Raw genomic sequence first — 23,589 nt, forward strand, 5'->3', positions numbered from 1 at the left:
CAGTGGGCCCATGTGCGACAAAATGGCTTGCCCCCCCCCCCCATCCCATCCAAGTACACCCCCTCACCCCTGGAGAGGATCTGGTGAGGGGGGCCTGCTCAGGGAAGTGGATACCTAGCAACAGTGCCGTAACTAGACATTTTAGCAGTGTGTGCAAGAAACGGCATTGGAGCCCCACCCCTGCATGCAAAACAGGGGCAGTGCGCGCCTTAGGCGCGCGCAAAAATACATAGTGGCGTGGCTTCGTGATTAAGGGGTGTGGCCACAAAATAATACCAATTCATTAAACGGTGCACAGTAGTCTCCATTATTCAAATTACGCCGCACAGTAGAACCACTACACCAGGTAGAGACCCTTTTACACCTTACGGCGGACAGATTCCTCTTTTTACACATTACGGCAGACAGCGTCCTCTTTTTACACATTACGGCAGACAGCATCCCCCTTTTTTACACAACGGCAGACAGCGTGCCCTTGTTACACATAGCGGCAGACAGCGTACACTTTTTACACATAACGGCAGACAGCCTGCCCTTGTAAAACATAGCGGCAGACAGCGTACACTTTTTTCACATAACGGCAGACAGCCTGCCCTTGTTAAACATAGCGGCAGACAGCGTACCCTTGTTACACATTGCGGCAAGCAGATTCCCCCTTTTTACACATTGCGGCAAGCAGATTCCCCCTTTTTACACATTGCGGCAGGCAGTCCCAAGAAAGAAAGAGACGAAAGAAAGAGACGAAAGAAAGAAAGAAAGAAAGAGACAAAAGAAAGAAAGAAAGAAAGAAAGAGACGAAAGAAAGAGACGAAAGAAAGAAAGAAAGAAAGAAAGAGACGAAAGAAAGAAAGAAAGAAAGAAAGAGACGAAAGAAAGAGACGAAAGAAAGAAAGAAAGAAAGAAAGAAAGAGACGAAAGAAAGAAAGAAAGAAAGAAAGAAAGAAAGAAAGAAAGAAACGAAAGAAAGAAAGAAAGAGCCGAAAGAAAGAAAGAAAGAAAGAAAGAGACGAAAGAAAGAAAGAGACAAAAGAAAGAGACGAAAGAAAGAAAGAAAGAAAGAAAGAGACGAAAGAAAGAGACGAAAGAAAGAAAGAAAGAAAGAGACGAACGAAAGAGACGAAAGAAAGAGACGAAAGAAAGAGACGAAAAAAGAAAGAAAGAGACGAAAGAAAGAAAGAAAGAAAGAAAGAAAGAAAGAAAGAAAGAAACGAAAGAAAGAAACAAACGAAAGAAAGAAACGAAAGAAAGAAAGAAACGAAAGAAAGAAACGAAAGAAAGAAAGAAAGAGACGAAAGAAAGAAAGAGACGAAAGAAAGAGACGAAAGAAAGAAAGAAACGAAAGAAAGAAAGAAACAAAAGAAAGAAAGAAAGAGACGAAAGAAAGAAAGAGACGAAAGAAAGAAAGAAAGAAAGAAAGAAAGAGACGAAAGAAAGAAAGAGACGAAAGAAAGAAAGAAAGAAAGAAAGAGACGAAAGAAAGAAAGAGACGAAAAAAAGAAAGAAAGAAAGAAAGAAAAGAAAGAAAGAAAGAAAGAAAGAAAGAAAGAGAAGAAAGAAAGAAAGAGAAGAAAGAAAGAAAGAAAGAAAGAAAAAGAAAGAAAGAAAGAAATGAAAGAAAGAAAGAAAGAAAGAAAGAAAGACGAAAGAAAGAAAGAGACGAAAGAAAGAGACGAAAGAAAGAGAAGAAAGAGAAGAAAGAAAGAAAGAAAGAAAGAGACAAAAGAAAGAAAGAAGGAAACGAAAGAAAGAAAGAAACGAAAGAAAGAAAGAAAGAAAGAAAGAAAGAGACGAAAGAAAGAAAGAGACGAAAGAGACGAAAGAAAGAAAGAAAGAAAGAGACGAAAGAAAGAGACGAAAGAAAGAAAGAGACGAAAGAAAGAAAGAGAAGAAAGAAACGAAAGAAAGAAAGAAAGAAAGAAAGAGACGAAAGAAAGAAAGAAAGAAAGAGACGAAAGAAAGAGACGAAAGAAAGAGACGAAAGAAAGAGAAGAAAGAAAGAGACGAAAGAAAGAAAGAAAGAAAGAAAGAAAGAGACGAAAGAAAGAAAGAGACGAAAGAAAGAGACGAAAGAAAGAAAGAGACGAAAGAGGAGATAGTAGTGCCATCAATAGATAATGAGATTGTAGGAGGTGAGGTTATGCGGGAGGGAGGGAAGATGATCAGCTCGGTCTTAGACATGTTAAGTTTAAGAAAGCGCTGGGACATCCAGGAAGAGATAGCAGAGAGACAGTTGGAGATACGAGTGAGGAGAGTAGGGGAGAGGTCTGGAGAGGAAAGATAGATTTGAGTGTCATCAGCATAGAGATGATATTGGAAATCAAAAGAACTAATGAGCTTACCTAGTGAGGACGTATAGAGAGAGAAGAGAAGAGGACCAAGGACAGAACCTTGGGGTACCCCTACAGTTATTGGAAGTGAGGGGGAGGTGGAGTCATGAGAGGAGACAGAGAATGAACGGTCAGAAAGGTTGGTGGTTCAATCCCACCCAGGAACGTAATTGACCTTGTTATCAGATTTTGGTGATCTTTAAGTAGACAAGTCAAAATTTCAAACCCCCTCTTATGGTGTAGGGTACCTGGCCTTCTCTGATGTAATCAGAGTTAGATTTGATTAAGTGATTTTATAAAACAACAGATAGGAAGTACAATTTAGCAGTGGGTTGCAGAGAAAAAGAAAAATGCTGGCAGAAAAATCCAATTGAGTGATTAAACAGCTCTTCATTTTCTGGCTTTATTTTTATGCTAACAAATTTGTTCTCTGAAAAGGGTCCACAAAGCCAAGTCTCTGATTAACACCTTTGTAGGGATGGTTTTTCACCTATTACTAAATTAAACTTGCTTCATTGGAAAGGCAGCAAGATGCATCCTCATTTCAATGTCTACTGAAATAATACAGGTTGACACCAGGAAACATTAACGCCACTGCATCCTTGCTGCTTTCTCATGTGGAAGTCTGTTTAATGTGAAAACAAGGTGATATCTAATTAGCACACAGGTAAGGAATTAAGAAAATATTTAAGGGTGAAGATGTTTCTCACAAAATCGTTGCCACAATGCATCATTGAAATTCAAGCTGGAAAGATGATTTTAATATATCACTTGTACATTTTGTATTGCTCTTCTGGTGACAATGTAGTTTGTTTTTGTCAATTACCACTTTAATAATAGGGTAAAGAAAATTAAGTGGATTTTTGAAAGAAAACAATACTGTCAATATACTATTAAAACAAATTAAAATGGTAAAAGTTATTGTACTTTAAGTAAAATTAAAAGAGCTAAAATATCAATCCCAGTTTTGGATTACTTTAATTAAAAAAAAATGCATATAGCAGAGGATAGTTTCAATCTGTATACCTCTGGGTTATGGGCCCAGCATGCTTCCATTGCAGTACTCTGCTGCACATGTAAGTGCAAGAGATCCTGAAGCACTCACTCATCATGGGAAAGTACCAATGTGTTTCTTCGTTGGTTGATTTAAGAAACATCTTACAAAAACTCTCCAGATTATTGACTTTTTAAAAGTTTTTCTAGGAAACGTTCTAGATGAATGCTTATTAGCCTTTGTCAGTATACACTTTAGCAAAGTGTCTCTGTGGCGCAATCAGTTATTGTGTTTGGCTACTAACCAGAAGGTTGGTGGTTCAAACCCACACAGGGACTTAATTGACCTTGTGATCAGATTTTGGTGATCTTTAAGTAGACAAGTCAAAATTTCAAACCCCTGCTTTTGATGTAGGGTACCTGGTCTTCTCTGATGTAATCAGAGTCAGATTTGATTAAGTGATTTTATAAAAAATAGCTAGGAAGCACAATTTAGCAGTGGGTTGCAGAGAAAAAAAATATGCTGGCAGAAAAATCCAATTGAGTGATTAAACAGCTCTTCATTTTCTGGCTTTATTTTTATGCTTACAAATTTGTTCTCTGAAAAGTGTCCACAAAGCCAAGTCTCTGATGAACACCTTTGTAAGGATGGTTTTTTACCTATTACTAAATTAAACTTGCTTCATTGGAAAGGCAGCAAGATGCATCCTCATTTCAATGTCTACTGAAATAATACGGGTTGACACCAGGAAACATTAACGCCAATGCATCCTTGCTGCTTTCTCATGTGGAAGTCTGTTTAATGTGAAAACAAGGTGATATCTAATTAGCACACAGGTAAGGAATTAAGAAAATCTTTATTTAAGGTTGAAGATGTTTCTCACAAAATCGTTGCCCCAATGCATCATTGAAATTCAAGCTGGAAAGATGATTTTTATATATCACTTGTACATTTTGTATTGCTCTTCTGGTGACAATGTAGTTTGTTTTTGTCAATTACCATTTTAATAATAGGGTAAAGAAAATTAAGTGGATTTTTGAAAGAAAACAATACTGTCAATATACTATTAAAACAAATTAAAATGGTAAAAGTTATTGTACTTTAAGTAAAAATAAAAGCTAAAATATCAATCCCAGTTTTGGATTACTTTAATTAAAAAAAAAATGCATATAGCAGAGGATAGTTTCAATCTGCCTACCTCTGGGTTATGGGCCCAGCATGCTTTCATTGCAGTACCTTGCTGCACATGTAAGTGCAAGAGATCCTGAAGCACTCACTCATCATGGGAAAGTACCAATGTGTTTCTTCGTTGGTTGATTTAAGAGACATCTTACAAAAACTCTCCAGATTATGGACTTTTTAAAGTTTTTCTAGGAAACGTTCTAGATGAATGCTTATTAGCCTTTGTCAGTATGCACTTTAGCAAAGTGTCTCTGTGGCGCAATCAGTTAGTGTGTTTGGCTACTAACCAAAAGGTTGGTGGTTCAATCCCATCCAGGGATGTAATAGACCTTGTGATCAGGTTTCGGTGATCTTTAAGTAGACAAGTCAAAATTTCAACCCCCCTCTTATGATGTAGGGTACCTGGCCTTCTCTGATGTAATCAGAGTTAGATTTGATTAAGTGATTTTATAAAAAATAGCTAGGAAGCACAATTTAGCAGTGGGTTGCAGAGAAAAAAAATATGCTGGCAGAAAAATCCAATTGAGTGATTAAACAGCTCTTCATTTTCTGGCTTTATTTTTATGCTAACAAATTTGTTCTCTGAAAAGTGTCCACAAAGCCAAGTCTCTGATGAACACCTTTGTAAGGATGGTTTTTTACCTATTACTAAATTAAACTTGCTTCATTGGAAAGGCAGCAAGATGCATCCTCATTTCAATGTCTACTGAAATAATCCGGGTTGACACCAGGAAACATTAACGCCAATGCATCCTTGCTGCTTTCTCATGTGGAAGTCTGTTTAATGTGAAAACAAGGTGATATCTAATTAGCACACAGGTAAGGAATTAAGAAAATCTTTATTTAAGGGTGAAGATGTTTCTCACAAAATCGTTGCCCCAATGCATCTTTGAAATTCAAGATGGAAAGATGATTTTTATATATCACTTGTACATTTTGTATTGCTCTTCTGGTGACAATGTAGTTTGTTTTTGTCAATTACCATTTTAATAATAGGGTAAAGAAAATTAAGTGGATTTTTGAAAGAAAACAATACTGTCAATATACTATTAAAACAAATTAAAATGGTAAAAGTTATTGTAGTTTAAGTAAAAATAAAAGAGCTAACATATCAATCCCAGTTTTGGATTACTTTAATTAACAAAAAAAATGCATATAGCAGAGGATAGTTTCAATCTGCCTACCTCTGGGTAATGGGCCCAGCATGCTTCCATTGCAGTACTCTGCTGCACATGTAAGTGCAAGAGATCCTGAAGCACTCACTCATCATGGGAAAGTACCAATGTGTTTCTTCGTTGGTTGATTTAAGAAAATTCTTACAAAAACTCTCAAGATTATTGACTTTTTAAAGTTTTTCTAGGAAACGTTCTAGATGAATGCTTATTAGCCTTTGTCAGTATGTACTTTTTGCAAAGTGTCTCTGTGGCGCAATCGGTTAGTGTGTTTGGCTATTAACCAAAAGGTTGGTGGTTCAATCCCACCCAGGGACGTAATTGACCTTGTTATCAGATTTTGGTGATCTTTAAGTAGACAAGTCAAAATTTCAAACCCCCTCTTATGGTGTAGGGTACCTGGCCTTCTCTGATGTAGTTAGATTTGATTAAGTGATTTTATAAAAAAACAGATAGGAAGTACAATTTAGCAGTGGGTTGCAGAGAAAAAGAAAAATGCTGGCAGAAAAATCCTATTGAGTGATTAAACAGCTCTTCATTTTCTGGCTTTATGTTTATGCTAACAAATTTGTTCTCTGAAAAGTGTCCACAAAGCCAAGTCTCTGATTAACACCTTTGTAGGGATGGTTTTTCACCTATTACTAAATTAAACTTGCTTCATTGGAAAGGCAGCAAGATGCATCCTCATTTCAATGTCTACTGAAATAATACAGGTTGACACCAGGAAACATTAACGCCACTGCATCCTTGCTGCTTTCTCATGTGGAAGTCTGTTTAATGTGAAAACAAGGTGATATCTAATTAGCACACAGGTAAGGAATTAAGAAAATATTTAAGGGTGAAGATGTTTCTCACAAAATCGTTGCCCCAATGCATCATTGAAATTCAAGCTGGAAAGATGATTTTAATATATCACTTGTACATTTTGTATTGCTCTTCTGGTGACAATGTAGTTTGTTTTTGTCAATTACCACTTTAATAATAGGGTAAAGAAAATTAAGTGGATTTTTGAAAGAAAACAATACTGTCAATATACTATTAAAACAAATTAAAATGGTAAAAGTTATTGTACTTTAAGTAAAATTAAAAGAGCTAAAATATCAATCCCAGTTTTGGATTACTTTAATTAAAAAAAAATGCATATAGCAGAGGATAGTTTCAATCTGTATACCTCTGGGTTATGGGCCCAGCATGCTTCCATTGCAGTACTCTGCTGCACATGTAAGTGCAAGAGATCCTGAAGCACTCACTCATCATGGGAAAGTACCAATGTGTTTCTTCGTTGGTTGATTTAAGAAACATCTTACAAAAACTCTCCAGATTATTGACTTTTTAAAGTTTTTCTAGGAAACGTTCTAGATGAATGCTTATTAGCCTTTGTCAGTATACACTTTAGCAAAGTGTCTCTGTGGCGCAATCAGTTATTGTGTTTGGCTACTAACCAGAAGGTTGGTGGTTCAAACCCACACAGGGACTTAATTGACCTTGTGATCAGATTTTGGTGATCTTTAAGTAGACAAGTCAAAATTTCAAACCCCTGCTTTTGATGTAGGGTACCTGGTCTTCTCTGATGTAATCAGAGTCAGATTTGATTAAGTGATTTTATAAAAAATAGCTAGGAAGCACAATTTAGCAGTGGGTTGCAGAGAAAAAAAATATGCTGGCAGAAAAATCCAATTGAGTGATTAAACAGCTCTTCATTTTCTGGCTTTATTTTTATGCTAACAAATTTGTTCTCTGAAAAGTGTCCACAAAGCCAAGTCTCTGATGAACACCTTTGTAAGGATGGTTTTTTACCTATTACTAAATTAAACTTGCTTCATTGGAAAGGCAGCAAGATGCATCCTCATTTCAATGTCTACTGAAATAATACGTGTTGACACCAGGAAACATTAACGCCAATGCATCCTTGCTGCTTTCTCATGTGGAAGTCTGTTTAATGTGAAAACAAGGTGATATCTAATTAGCACACAGGTAAGGAATTAAGAAAATCTTTATTTAAGGTTGAAGATGTTTCTCACAAAATCGTTGCCCCAATGCATCATTGAAATTCAAGCTGGAAAGATGATTTTTATATATCACTTGTACATTTTGTATTGCTCTTCTGGTGACAATGTAGTTTGTTTTTGTCAATTACCATTTTAATAATAGGGTAAAGAAAATTAAGTGGATTTTTGAAAGAAAACAATACTGTCAATATACTATTAAAACAAATTAAAATGGTAAAAGTTATTGTACTTTAAGTAAAAATAAAAGCTAAAATATCAATCCCAGTTTTGGATTACTTTAATTAAAAAAAAAATGCATATAGCAGAGGATAGTTTCAATCTGCCTACCTCTGGGTTATGGGCCCAGCATGCTTTCATTGCAGTACCTTGCTGCACATGTAAGTGCAAGAGATCCTGAAGCACTCACTCATCATGGGAAAGTACCAATGTGTTTCTTCGTTGGTTGATTTAAGAAACATCTTACAAAAACTCTCCAGATTATTGACTTTTTAAAGTTTTTCTAGGAAACGTTCTAGATGAATGCTTATTAGCCTTTGTCAGTATGCACTTTAGCAAAGTGTCTCTGTGGCGCAATCAGTTAGTGTGTTTGGCTACTAACCAAAAGGTTGGTGGTTCAATCCCATCCAGGGATGTAATAGACCTTGTGATCAGGTTTCGGTGATCTTTAAGTAGACAAGTCAAAATTTCAAACCCCCTCTTATGATGTAGGGTACCTGGCCTTCTCTGATGTAATCAGAGTTAGATTTGATTAAGTGATTTTATAAAAAATAGCTAGGAAGCACAATTTAGCAGTGGGTTGCAGAGAAAAAAAATATGCTGGCAGAAAAATCCAATTGAGTGATTAAACAGCTCTTCATTTTCTGGCTTTATTTTTATGCTAACAAATTTGTTCTCTGAAAAGTGTCCACAAAGCCAAGTCTCTGATGAACACCTTTGTAAGGATGGTTTTTTACCTATTACTAAATTAAACTTGCTTCATTGGAAAGGCAGCAAGATGCATCCTCATTTCAATGTCTACTGAAATAATACGGGTTGACACCAGGAAACATTAACGCCAATGCATCCTTGCTGCTTTCTCATGTGGAAGTCTGTTTAATGTGAAAACAAGGTGATATCTAATTAGCACACAGGTAAGGAATTAAGAAAATCTTTATTTAAGGGTGAAGATGTTTCTCACAAAATCGTTGCCCCAATGCATCTTTGAAATTCAAGATGGAAAGATGATTTTTATATATCACTTGTACATTTTGTATTGCTCTTCTGGTGACAATGTAGTTTGTTTTTGTCAATTACCATTTTAATAATAGGGTAAAGAAAATTAAGTGGATTTTTGAAAGAAAACAATACTGTCAATATACTATTAAAACAAATTAAAATGGTAAAAGTTATTGTACTTTAAGTAAAAATAAAAGAGCTAACATATCAATCCCAGTTTTGGATTACTTTAATTAACAAAAAAAATGCATATAGCAGAGGATAGTTTCAATCTGCCTACCTCTGGGTAATGGGCCCAGCATGCTTCCATTGCAGTACTCTGCTGCACATGTAAGTGCAAGAGATCCTGAAGCACTCACTCATCATGGGAAAGTACCAATGTGTTTCTTCATTGGTTGATTTAAGAAAATTCTTACAAAAACTCTCAAGATTATTGACTTTTTAAAGTTTTTCTAGGAAACGTTCTAGATGAATGCTTATTAGCCTTTGTCAGTATGTACTTTTTGCAAAGTGTCTCTGTGGCGCAATCGGTTAGTGTGTTTGGCTATTAACCAAAAGGTTGGTGGTTCAATCCCACCCAGGGACGTAATTGACCTTGTTATCAGATTTTGGTGATCTTTAAGTAGACAAGTCAAAATTTCAAACCCCCTCTTATGGTGTAGGGTACCTGGCCTTCTCTGATGTAGTTAGATTTGATTAAGTGATTTTATAAAAAAACAGATAGGAAGTACAATTTAGCAGTGGGTTGCAGAGAAAAAGAAAAATGCTGGCAGAAAAATCCTATTGAGTGATTAAACAGCTCTTCATTTTCTGGCTTTATGTTTATGCTAACAAATTTGTTCTCTGAAAAGTGTCCACAAAGCCAAGTCTCTGATTAACACCTTTGTAGGGATGGTTTTTCACCTATTACTAAATTAAACTTGCTTCATTGGAAAGGCAGCAAGATGCATCCTCATTTCAATGTCTACTGAAATAATACAGGTTGACACCAGGAAACATTAACGCCACTGCATCCTTGCTGCTTTCTCATGTGGAAGTCTGTTTAATGTGAAAACAAGGTGATATCTAATTAGCACACAGGTAAGGAATTAAGAAAATATTTAAGGGTGAAGATGTTTCTCACAAAATCGTTGCCCCAATGCATCATTGAAATTCAAGCTGGAAAGATGATTTTAATATATCACTTGTACATTTTGTATTGCTCTTCTGGTGACAATGTAGTTTGTTTTTGTCAATTACCATTTTAATAATAGGGTAAAGAAAATTAAGTGGATTTTTGAAAGAAAACAATACTGTCAATATACTATTAAAACAAATTAAAATGGTAAAAGTTATTGTACTTTAAGTAAAAATAAAAGCTAAAATATCAATCCCAGTTTTGGATTACTTTAATTAAAAAAAAAATGCATATAGCAGAGGATAGTTTCAATCTGCCTACCTCTGGGTTATGGGCCCAGCATGCTTTCATTGCAGTACCTTGCTGCACATGTAAGTGCAAGAGATCCTGAAGCACTCACTCATCATGGGAAAGTACCAATGTGTTTCTTCGTTGGTTGATTTAAGAAACATCTTACAAAAACTCTCCAGATTATTGACTTTTTAAAGTTTTTCTAGGAAACGTTCTAGATGAATGCTTATTAGCCTTTGTCAGTATGCACTTTAGCAAAGTGTCTCTGTGGCGCAATCAGTTAGTGTGTTTGGCTACTAACCAAAAGGTTGGTGGTTCAATCCCATCCAGGGATGTAATAGACCTTGTGATCAGGTTTCGGTGATCTTTAAGTAGACAAGTCAAAATTTCAAACCCCCTCTTATGATGTAGGGTACCTGGCCTTCTCTGATGTAATCAGAGTTAGATTTGATTAAGTGATTTTATAAAAAATAGCTAGGAAGCACAATTTAGCAGTGGGTTGCAGAGAAAAAAAATATGCTGGCAGAAAAATCCAATTGAGTGATTAAACAGCTCTTCATTTTCTGGCTTTATTTTTATGCTAACAAATTTGTTCTCTGAAAAGTGTCCACAAAGCCAAGTCTCTGATGAACACCTTTGTAAGGATGGTTTTTTACCTATTACTAAATTAAACTTGCTTCATTGGAAAGGCAGCAAGATGCATCCTCATTTCAATGTCTACTGAAATAATACGGGTTGACACCAGGAAACATTAACGCCAATGCATCCTTGCTGCTTTCTCATGTGGAAGTCTGTTTAATGTGAAAACAAGGTGATATCTAATTAGCACACAGGTAAGGAATTAAGAAAATCTTTATTTAAGGGTGAAGATGTTTCTCACAAAATCGTTGCCCCAATGCATCTTTGAAATTCAAGATGGAAAGATGATTTTTATATATCACTTGTACATTTTGTATTGCTCTTCTGGTGACAATGTAGTTTGTTTTTGTCAATTACCATTTTAATAATAGGGTAAAGAAAATTAAGTGGATTTTTGAAAGAAAACAATACTGTCAATATACTATTAAAACAAATTAAAATGGTAAAAGTTATTGTACTTTAAGTAAAAATAAAAGAGCTAACATATCAATCCCAGTTTTGGATTACTTTAATTAACAAAAAAATGCATATAGCAGAGGATAGTTTCAATCTGCCTACCTCTGGGTAATGGGCCCAGCATGCTTCCATTGCAGTACTCTGCTGCACATGTAAGTGCAAGAGATCCTGAAGCACTCACTCATCATGGGAAAGTACCAATGTGTTTCTTCATCGGTTGATTTAAGAAAATTCTTACAAAAACTCTCAAGATTATTGACTTTTTAAAGTTTTTCTAGGAAACGTTCTAGATGAATGCTTATTAGCCTTTGTCAGTATGTACTTTTCGCAAAGTGTCTCTGTGGCGCAATCGGTTAGTGTGTTTGGCTATTAACCAAAAGGTTGGTGGTTCAATCCCACCCAGGGACGTAATTGACCTTGTTATCAGATTTTGGTGATCTTTAAGTAGACAAGTCAAAATTTCAAACCCCCTCTTATGGTGTAGGGTACCTGGCCTTCTCTGATGTAGTTAGATTTGATTAAGTGATTTTATAAAAAAACAGATAGGAAGTACAATTTAGCAGTGGGTTGCAGAGAAAAAGAAAAATGCTGGCAGAAAAATCCTATTGAGTGATTAAACAGCTCTTCATTTTCTGGCTTTATGTTTATGCTAACAAATTTGTTCTCTGAAAAGTGTCCACAAAGCCAAGTCTCTGATTAACACCTTTGTAGGGATGGTTTTTCACCTATTACTAAATTAAACTTGCTTCATTGGAAAGGCAGCAAGATGCATCCTCATTTCAATGTCTACTGAAATAATACAGGTTGACACCAGGAAACATTAACGCCACTGCATCCTTGCTGCTTTCTCATGTGGAAGTCTGTTTAATGTGAAAACAAGGTGATATCTAATTAGCACACAGGTAAGGAATTAAGAAAATCTTTATTTAAGGGTGAAGAAGTTTCTCACAAAATCGTTGCCCCAATGCATCATTGAAATTCAAGCTGGAAAGATGATTTTAATATATCACTTGTACATTTTGTATTGCTCTTCTGGTGACAATGTAGTTTGTTTTTGTCAATTACCATTTTAATAATAGGGTAAAGAAAATTAAGTGAATTTTTGAAAGAAAACAATACTGTCAATATACTATTAAAACAAATTAAAATGGTAAAAGTTATTGTACTTTAAGTAAAAATAAAAGAGCTAAAATATCAATCCCAGTTTTGGATTACTTTAATTAAAAAAAAATGCATATAGCAGAGGATAGTTTCAATCTGCCTACCTCTGGGTTATGGGCCCAGCATGCTTCCATTGCAGTACTCTGCTGCACATGTAAGTGCAAGAGATCCTGAAGCACTCACTCATCATGGGAAAGTACCAATGTGTTTCTTCGTTGGTTGATTTAAGAAACATCTTACAAAAACTCTCCAGATTATTGACTTTTTAAAGTTTTTCTAGGAAACGTTCTAGATGAATGCTTATTAGCCTTTGTCAGTATGCACTTTAGCAAAGTGTTTCTGTGGCGCAATCAGTTAGTGTGTTTGGCTACTAACCAGAAGGTTGGTGGTTCAATCCCACCCAGGGACGTAATTGACCTTGTGATCAGATTTTGGTGATCTTTAAGTAGTCAAGTCAAAATTTCAAACCCCCTCTTATGGTGTAGGGTACCTGGCCTTCTCTGATGTAATCAGAGTCAGATTTGATTAAGTGATTTTATAAAACAACAGATAGGAAGTACAATTTAGCAGTGGGTTGCAGAGAATAAGAAAAATGCTGGCAGAAAAATCCAATTGAGTGATTAAACAGCTCTTCATTTTCTGGCTTTATTTTTATGCTAACAAATTTGTTCTCTGAAAAGGGTCCACAAAGCCAAGTCTCTGATTAACACCTTTGTAGGGATGGTTTTTCACCTATTACTAAATTAAACTTGCTTCATTGGAAAGGCAGCAAGATGCATCCTCATTTCAATGTCTACTGAAATAATACAGGTTGACACCAGGAAACATTAACGCCACTGCATCCTTTCTGCTTTCTCATGTGGAAGTATGTTTAATGTGAAAACAAGGTGATATCTAATTAGCACACAGGTAAGGAATTAAGAAAATCTTTATTTAAGGGTGAAGATGTTTCTCACAAAATCGTTGCCCCAATGCATCATTGAAATTCAAGCTGGAAAGATGATTTTAATATATCACTTGTACATTTTGTATTGCTCTTCTGGTGACAATGTAGTTTGTTTTTGTCAATTACCACTTTAATAATAGGGTAAAGAAAATTAAGTGGATTTTTGAAAGAAAACAATACTGTCAATATACTATTAAAACAAATTAAAATGGGACTTCCGCTTCCGGCTGCATGCGGAGTGCAGCTTGAAAACGCTGCTCCGCTCAGGGACCCGCTCACCTGCTTATACGTAGCTGTTCCCGGCTACACACAGCGACCGCTACCCAGCGCATCACCCCCTCTTCCCCGATGGACAAATACCTGGCACCGGGGGCCTCACAGAAACCGCAGGAGAAGCGCCGCGCCGATCCCAACATGGCGCCGGACGCCTCCTCGGCCCCGTCCACCCCAGCCTCTAAGAAGGTGGCTTCACCCCAGGAGCTCACTGATCTTCCGCAGGTACGCCGCATCCCGGATACTCCCGCTACGTATGGCGACATCGTGGATGCTATTAAATCCACAATGTCACCTCTGCTATCTAAGGCTGTGGCAGACATCTCACAGCAACTGCAGCACCTTACTGCCAGAGTCTCAGACTCTGAAAATCGCATAGGAGCGCTATGTCATGATATGCATTTGGCACAAGGAGACATTATCAAACTGCAGAAGGAAAATTATCAGTTATGGAACAAACTTGATGAGGCTGAAAATCGTTCACGTCGTAATAATATCAGGGTGGTAGGGCTCCCTGAAAATGTTAAAGGCCCAGCATTGGCAACTTTTGTTTCTGTGACTCTCCCTAAGCTACTAGGCATCGAGGAGGAATGTAAGGACCTGGTGGTGGAAAGAGTTCACCGAGTCGGCCCGCCACCCCGTCCGAATGAATCACGCCCTAGGGTCACATTATTCAGATGTTTAAATTATCTTCACAAAGTGCCATTCTGGAGGGCTTCGCGAAAGATTCAGAACCTTATCTGGGAAGGAAACCGACTACGCCTTTTCCAAGACTTCTCTATGGAACTTTCACGTATGCGTAAATCCTTTTCTCCTATCTGCTCGAAGCTAGTCTCCATGAACCGACATTTTGCCCTTATGTATCCGGCTAAGCTAAGGATCTTCATTAATGACACCCACTACGACTTCACGACGCCTGAAGTTGCACACGCCTTCCTATCTGATAACCGTGAGGATTCCGCTGCTGACATCACTGACACCCCTGCTTGAACTCTCGCCACCCTTGGAACTGTCTCTTTATGGTTAAAAAATTCTGCTTTCTCCCAGTTATTATGTGAAATATATCTGCGTCCACCGTTTATTACTCTAGCCCCTTCCCCACCCCCCCTTTTTTACTGTTTGATCTGGGCCTTCTTATAATCTCACCCTTTAATTCAATTTGACATAGAGATTATAGTTTTCCTCAACATTGTTGTTAAGGTCCATTACGTTAGCCCTTCTTACACAGGGTCCCTGAACACCTGTCATGCTCCGGTATCTGCAGTTGTCTAGTGCTATCCCACTATATGGGATCAGCCCACAGTTATATCTATTGTTACATTTGCGGAATGTCATTTATGTCCTTTGGACTCCTGGCATGTTGACCATGCCATTGCCATGTTTTCATGTATTCCCCATGTCTTGTCATTGCATGTTTCCCTCCCCTTTTCTCTCCTCGTGTTTGTTCTCATTTAGGTTCACCGCCATTTTGCCCCGGCAGAATTATACCCAGATGGATGGATTCTCCCCTCACCCAGACACATATGACTGAGCTGAAGATAGGTTCCTTCAATGTCGGTGGCATCCACTCTCCGGCTAAATGCCATAAGGTTTTATTCTACTTACAAAAACAGTCAATAGATATTGCATGTCTCCAAGAAACCCATCTTTTACCCCCTGAGATTTTGAAACTCCAAATGCTTAAATGGAAAATTCTGGCCTCCGCCCCCTATAATTCCAAATCCAGAGGTATTGTAATTTTAAGCTCCAAGACATTACCTATAGAAATACTCTCCTCTTACTCTGATCCTGAAGGCAGGATATTGATACTATCTTTCTCATTATTTAACGCAACGTATACGCTTGCCTCCATTTACGCACCCAATGTCTATTCTAGATCATTCCTCCAGAAGCTCATTAAATTACTCCTCCCACATATGTCTGCCCCTATAATTCTCTGTGGCGACTTCAATTTGACTGCTCACCCCACACTTGATAGATCCTCCACGCGAAGAATACGTACCCCGCCCCCCTCCCTGGGGATTTCTTTCACTGTTGAAAACTCTCCAATTAATAGACGTATGGAGGGCCCTACACCCAACCCAGAGAGAATTTACTTGCCTACCTGCAGCGCACCACACACTGTCTCGCATAGATTTTATTTTCCCCTCTTCCTCTCTTTTCCCCCTAGTCCAAGATACACCCATACACCCTATCATACTCATTGACCATGCACTTGTCACCTTCTCATTTTACACGAAAAAAGAGCTATCCCCATATAGAACATGGAGATTCCCAGCCTACCTCCTTAGCTCCCTGAAATTTCGAGAACATTTAGACCAGACATGGACTGATTTTAATTTCCATAATGAACATGCTCTAGCTACAGACCCCTCACTCTATTGGATGACGGCCAAATCAGTACTGAGAGGTTCTATTTTAGCCTTTGAGGCTTCCTTACGAAAACGACTCTCCCACTCTTATACCACCCTCCAGGAATCATTGACGGAAGCCTATGCTTCTTATGTCCAGACACCCACCACTACTACACGATCCAAATATCTTTCTGCCAAGTCCCTTCTTGAAGAATTGCTTCAGTCTATGTCTGATAAGATGACTTTCTCCTCTCATTATCGATATCACAAATTCGGTAATAAGACGAGTAAACTCCTTACCAACATCCTCAATGGCACCAGGACACCGATGATAGTCCACCCCCTCAAACTACAAGATGGCTCCCTTACCAAATCCACGGTGCAAATTTCTCAGGTCATGTCAGACTTCTATACAGACATTTATGCCCCCCCTAACCCTACGCCCAGCACCCCACCTATAACTTCGCCTGTAATGGACGAACGTAAGCTGACCAATACCTGGTCCCAACTCACTTATCCACAATTGCCGGGAGAGTTCGCAGACTCCTCACTGCCCCTATTTCCACTCTTGAAATAAGCAAGGCTATTAGGTCACTCAAACCTGCCAAGGCTCCTGGTCCTGATGGATTTTCTGGGGAATTTTACAGTTTTTTCCTTGATAAAGTAACCCCAGTTCTTGAATCAGTATTTAACCATATTTTAATTACTCAAAATGTCCCTGCATACTTTAATTCTGCCATCATCAAAGTGATTCCCAAACCGGGCAGAGATCTCTCCAATCCTGGCTCTTATCGCCCCATTTCACTACTGAATTGTGATTATAAAATCCTAACCAAGATTTTGGCGGAACGTCTTAATCCCCTCCTCCCCCATATAATCCATCGGGACCAGACCGGCTTTATTAAGGGCAGACACTCGGTACGCAATGTCCGCAAAGTTCTGGCGGCTACCCAAAAGCTAACCTCAGTGACGTCTACTGACTCCCCAAATCTTATCTTATCGATTGACGCCGAGAAGGCCTTCGATCTTGTCTATTGGCCACATCTATTTGACACTGTGACCAAATTTAGAATCCCTGATCAATACATATCCTTCATTCGGACTTTATACACCAATTCCTCATCCCAAATTGCCTGTAATGGCTACTTATCCCCTCCTTTCCCGATCAAGAAAGGCACACGACAAGGTTGTCCCCTTTCTCCCCTCCTCTTTGCCATCGCCCTAGAACCCCTAGCACTTGCTCTTCGGTCATCTACTGATTTCTCTGGTATCCCCCTAGCAAATATGGAATTGAAACTTGCACTCTACGCAGACGACATGTTGCTCTTTGTGTCCAACCCTTTAGTTTCTATACCGGTAATCATAGACATAGTAGCCTCCTTTGGACCCATTTCCGGATATAAAATAAATGTACACAAATCAGAAATTCTTCCTATCACTCCTTTAGCACCGTCCTTGGCCACTAACCCCACTTTAGCACTATTCACAATCCAGCCCTCCCATGTCAAATATTTAGGTATCCTTATCACTCGAGATCCCCTTCAGATTTATAAGGCAAATTTCTTGCCCCTATTCTCCAAGATTAAAACCCAACTCAATTCATGGACCAAACTCCCCCTGTCTTTACTAGGCAGAGCTGCAGTAATCAAGACTATAATATTTCCAAAAATCTTTTACTGTCTCCAAATGATACCTTCCCCCCTGCCAAAGTCGGATGTACAAATGTTAAATTCACTAATTTCCTCGTTTCTGTGGTCTGGTAAGAGACCCAGGATGAGTTTATCTAAGCTAACATATCCGACTAGACTGGGGGGACTGGGCATCCCGGATTTCACTCTCTACCACTTGTCAATACATTTCAGGTATATCTCGGACAGGCTCTTCAATAAATCTACATACACAGATCGCTCTCTAGATGATGCTATATTCTCCCCATTTTCACCTAGTGCCCTATTACATACCCCACTACGCCTCCTCCCACACCATATTCTGAATCATATTCTATTTAGGGGGTCATACGACGCCTGGATACATATAAATAAACTCCTGAATAGAAATCATGCAATTTCACCTTACATTTCTCTCTGGGGCAACCCTAATTTTCCCCCTTCACTGCACAACCCCTTCTTCTCAAACTGGCACACAAAAGGACTTGACCTTGCCACCAAATTATTTGATCCTGGAGGGCGGATACTTACCTTTACCTCACTGCGTGAGACTTATGATATTCCACACTCCAACTTCTACATGTACCTCCAAGCTCGACACTATGTTGACACCATTAAATCAGTTATCCTCTCATTCTCTCCTCCAGACCCTTTACTCTCACTTTTCCTGACCTTACATAATGGAAAATATAAAACAGCCTTACTATATAAATTACTTCTTGACTCCAATGATAAAGATCCGCTTACCCCTCTCCTAACGTCCTGGTCCACGGATTGTCCGGAAATTATTTCTACCCAAGTATTAATTTCTCATCATCATACCACTATGAAAATCCTCCAATCTGCTTACCTCCAAGAAGTTCATTTTAAGACTTTACATCGACTCTATATCACCCCGGCCCAGAGAAAATATATGCATCCCTCTGAGACAGGTGAATGCTGCAAATGCAAAATGGTGAATGCTAAATTTTTTCATTGCTTTTGGTCATGCTCAAAAATACTAAAATTCTGGAGGAAGGTTCTAGTTTTTATCAATAACCTCTTTTCTACGTCCTTGGTAGCTGACCCTCTTGCTTGCCTCTGTATGAATTTTAGTAACTGGACGCTCCCGGCAAACTCATCATCGATTATCCCTCTACTCACAATCATACTGACCATGTCCAAAAAACTGATTTTGACACACTGGACAGTACGATCAGCCCCGTCCCTATATGACCTGAAGAATAGTATACTACAACTACTCCTTTTTGACAAACGCTCCTTAGCACTAGACCCCTCTCTTTCCTATGACAAATTTATCCTAAAATGGAAGTATTACCTATCTACCCTTGATATGACACAACAGCCCCTATTGCTCTAGGCTCCCCTACTCACATGAGCATGGTTTAACCCCTCTTTTTCAATACTTATACTACTATCAGGGTTTACAAGGATAGGATGGCGAGCCCTATTACTGAAACAAGAATTTTTTTTCCTGATCTCTGTCACTAGCCCCACAGACTTTGAAGCACTTTAACATTCGATTCTATATTGTTAGTTTAACTCATCCTTCTCCTCAGTTCTAACTTTGATTGTCACATAATGCAAAGTGATCCGATTGAGTATTCCCTATATGTACTGCCCCTCCTTCTCCTGTCTCGTCTTTGTTTATCTCCCCCGCTCCTCCCGGTTATTTTATTAAGGTTTAACTTTGTAGAAACATAGTGGGTCTCTGACCTACCTTCCTTTGAATTCAGAATTGTACTGTTTTTCACTACGAGATCTGGCGAATACAACAGAATTCCTTTACGGAATTTCTCATCTCTGTTATATTGCCTGTTACATTTATACTATTGCTGATTTGCTGTATTTGAAATATACATAACCCTATTTCAATAAAAATGATTGAACCAAAACAAATTAAAATGGTAAAAGTTATTGTACTTTAAGTAAAAATAAAAGAGCTAAAATATCAATCCCAGTTTTGGATTACTTTAATTAACAAAAAAAATGCATATAGCAGAGGATAGTTTCAATCTGCCTACCTCTGGGTTATGGGCCCAGCATGCTTCCATTGCAGTACTCTGCTGCACATGTAAGTGCAAGAGATCCTGAAGCACTCACTCGTCATGGGAAAGTACCAATGTGTTTCTTCATTGGTTGATGGAAGAAACATCTTACAAAAACTCTCCAGATTATTGACTTTTTAAAGTTTTTCTAGGAAACGTTCTAGATGTACGCTTATTAGCCTTTGTCAGTATGTACTTTTTGCAAAGTGTCTCTGTGGCGCAATCGGTTAGTGTGTCCGGCTACTAACCCAAAGGTTGGTGGTTCAATCCCACCCAGGGATGTAATTGACCTTGTGATCAGATTTTGGTGATATTTAAGTAGACAAGTCAAAATTTTCATACCCCCTCTTATGGTGTAGGGTACCTGGCCTTCTCTGATGTAATCAGAGTTAGATTTGATTCAGTGATTTTATAAAAAAACAGCTAGGAAGCACAATTTAGCAATGGGTTGCAGAGAAAAAAAATATGCTGGCAGAAAAATCAAATTGAGTGATTAAACAGCTCTTCATTTTCTGGCTTTATTTTTATACTAACAAAATTTGTTCTCTGAAAAGTGTCCACAAAGCCAAGTCTCTGATTAACACCTTTGTAGGGATGTTTTTTCACCTATTACTAAATTAAACTTGCTTCATTGGAAAGGCAGCAAGATGCATCCTCATTTCAATGTCTACTGAAATAATACAGGTTGACACCAGGAAACATTAACGCCACTGCATCCTTGCTGCTTTCTCATGTGGAAGTCTGTTTAATGTGAAAACAAGGTGATATCTAATTAGCACACAGGTAAGGAATTAAGAAAATCTTTATTTAAGGGTGAAGATGTTTCTCACAAAATCGTTGCCCCAATGCATCATTGAAATTCAAGCTGGAAAGATGATTTTAATATATCACTTGTACATTTTGTATTGCTCTTCTGGTGACAATGTAGTTTGTTTTTGTCAATTACCCTTTTAATAATAGGGTAAAGAAAATTAAGTGGATTTTTTAAAGAAAACTATACTGTCAATATACTATTAAAACAAATTAAAATGGTAAAAGTTATTGTACTTTAAGTAAAAATAAAAGAGCAAAAATATCAATCCCAGTTTTGATTACTTAAATTAACAAAAAAAATGCATATAGCAGAGGATAGTTTCAATCTGCCTACCTCTGGAATATGGGCCCAGCATGCTTCCATTGCAGTACTCTGCTGCACGTGTAAGTGCAAGAGATCCTGAAGCACTCACTCATCATGGGAAAGTACCAATGTGTTTCTTCGTTGGTTGATGGAAGAAACATCTTACAAAAACTCTCCAGATTATTGACTTTTTAAAGTTTTTCTAGGAAACGTTCTAGATGTATGGTTATTAGCCTTTGTCAGTATGGACTTTTTGCAAAGTGTCTCTGTGGCGCAATCGGTTAGTGTGTCTGGCTACTAACCCAAAGGTTGGTGGTTCAATCCCACCCAGGGACGTAATTGACCTTGTGTTCAGATTTTGGTGATATTTAAGTAGACTAGACAAAATTTCAAACCCCCTCTTATGGTGTAGGGTACCTGGCCTTCTCTGATGTAATCAGAGTTAGATTTGATTCAGTGATTTTATAAAAAACAGCTAGGAAGCACAATTTAGCAATGGGTTGCAGAGAAAAAAAATATGCTGGCAGAAAAATCCAATTGAGTGATTAAACAGCTCTTCATTTTCTGGCTTTATTTTTATGCTAACAAATTTGTTCTCTGAAAAGTGTCCACAAAGCCACGTCTCTGATTAACACCTTTGTAAGGATGGTTTTTCACCTATTACTAAATTAAACTTGCTTCATTGGAAAGGCAGCAAGATGCATCCTCATTTCAATGTCTACTGAAATAATATAGGTTGACACCAGGAAACATTAACGCCACTGCATCCTTGCTGCTTTCTCATGTGGAAGTCTGTTTAATGTGAAAACAAGGTGATATCTAATTAGCACACAGGTAAGGAATTAAGAAACAATTCAGGGCAATGCCGTGTAGATGATGGCCTAACAGGAGGCTTTAAAATTTTCTTTCTAGTGTCCTTCGTTTGGGAGAAAAATGCAACGGTACAAGACAGCTTTTCCTTGCCAATATCTCTCTTTTGCAAAGAGCTGCGCATTGGAAAATTCAGGGTTATGCCGTGTAGATGATAGCCTAACAGGAGAATTTAAAAATTTCTTTCTAGTGTTCTTCGTTTGGGAGAAAAATGCAAAGGTACAAGACAGCTTTTCCTTGCCAATATCTCTCTTTTGCAAAGAGCTACGCATTGGAAAATTCAGGGCTATACCGTGTAGATGATGGCCTAACAGGAGGCTTTAAAGTTTTCTTTCTAGTGTCCTTCGTTTGGGAGAAAAATGCAAAGGTACTAGATAGCTTTTCCTTGCCAATATCTCTCTTTTGCAAAGAGCTACGCATTGGAAAATTCAGGGCTATACCGTGTAGATGAAGCACTAACAGGAGGCTTTAAAATTTTCATTCTAGTGTCCTTCGTTTGGGAGAAAAATGTAAAGGTACAAGACAGCTTTTCCTTGCCAATATCTCACTTTTGCAAAGAGCTGCGCATTGGAAAATTCAGGGCTATGCCGTGTAGATGATGGCCTAACAGGAGGCTTTAAAAAAAAAATTCTAGTGTCCTTCGTTTGGGAGAAAAATGCAAAGGTACAAGACAGCTTTTCCTTGCCAATATCTCTCTTTTGCAAAGAGCTACGCATTGGAAAATTCAGGGCTATGCCGTGTAGATGATGGCCTAACAGGAGGCTTTAAATTTTTCTTTCTAGTGTCCTTCGTTTGGGAGAAAAATGTAAAGGTCCAAGACAGCTTTTCCTTGCCAATATCTCACTTTTGCAAAGAGCTGCGCATTGGAAAATTCAGGGCTATGCCGTGTAGATGATGGCCTAACAGGAGGCTTTAACATTTTCTTTCTAGTGTCCTTCGTTTGGGAGAAAAATGCAAAGGTACAAGACAGTTTTTCCTTGCCAATATCTCTCTTTTGCAAAGAGCTACGCATTGGAAAATTCAGGGCTATGCCGTGTAGATGATGGCCTAACAGGAGGCTTTAACATTTTCTTTCTAGTGTCCTTCGTTTGGGAGAAAAATGCAAAGGTACAAGACAGCTTTTCCTTGCCAATATCTCTCTTTTGCAAAGAGCTGCGCATTGGAAAATTCAGGGCTATGCCGTGTAGATGATAGCCTAACAGGCGGCTTTACAATTTTCTTTCTAGTGTCCTTCGTTTGGGAGAAAAATGCAAAGGTACAAGACAGCTTTTCCTTGCCAATATCTCTCTTTTGCAAAGAGCTGCGCATTGGAAAATTCAGGGCTATGCCGTGTAGATGATGGCCTAACAGGAGGCTTTACAATTTTCTTTCTAGTGTCCTTCGTTTGGGAGAAAAATGCAAAGGTACAAGACAGCTTTTCCTTGCCAATATCTCTCTTTGGCAAAGAGCTACGCATTGGAAAATTCAGGGCTATGCCGTGTAGATGATGGCCTAACAGGAGGCTTTAAAATTTTCTTTCTAGTGTCCTTCGTTTGGGAGAAAAATGCAAAGGTACAAGACAGCTTTTCCTTGCCAATATCTCTCTTTTGCAAAGAGCTGCGCATTGGAAAATTCAGGGTTATGCCGTGTAGATGATAGCCTAACAGGAGGCTTTAAAATTTTCTTTCTAGTGTCCTTCGTTTGGGAGAAAAATGCAAAGGTACAAGACAGCTTTTCCTTGCCAATATCTCTCTTTTGCAAAGAGCTACGCA

General features: G+C 38.2%; 3 non-coding genes across 3 annotated transcripts; all 3 read left to right on the forward strand.

The window, feature by feature from the left end:
• The first annotated feature begins 5,919 nt into the window (after positions 1-5,919).
• Positions 5,920-5,993, forward strand: TRNAN-AUU (transfer RNA asparagine (anticodon AUU)). Its single transcript has one exon. It is a non-coding gene; the product is annotated as a tRNA-Asn (tRNA).
• Positions 5,994-9,411: 3,418 nt separating this feature from the next.
• Positions 9,412-9,485, forward strand: TRNAN-AUU (transfer RNA asparagine (anticodon AUU)). The gene has a single exon. It is a non-coding gene; the product is annotated as a tRNA-Asn (tRNA).
• Positions 9,486-11,736: 2,251 nt separating this feature from the next.
• Positions 11,737-11,810, forward strand: TRNAN-AUU (transfer RNA asparagine (anticodon AUU)). Its single transcript has one exon. It is a non-coding gene; the product is annotated as a tRNA-Asn (tRNA).
• Positions 11,811-23,589: the final 11,779 nt, after the last annotated feature.

This window comes from Pseudophryne corroboree, chromosome 7, assembly GCF_028390025.1.
Source record: "Pseudophryne corroboree isolate aPseCor3 chromosome 7, aPseCor3.hap2, whole genome shotgun sequence".
Classification (NCBI taxonomy): Eukaryota; Metazoa; Chordata; class Amphibia; order Anura; family Myobatrachidae; genus Pseudophryne; species Pseudophryne corroboree.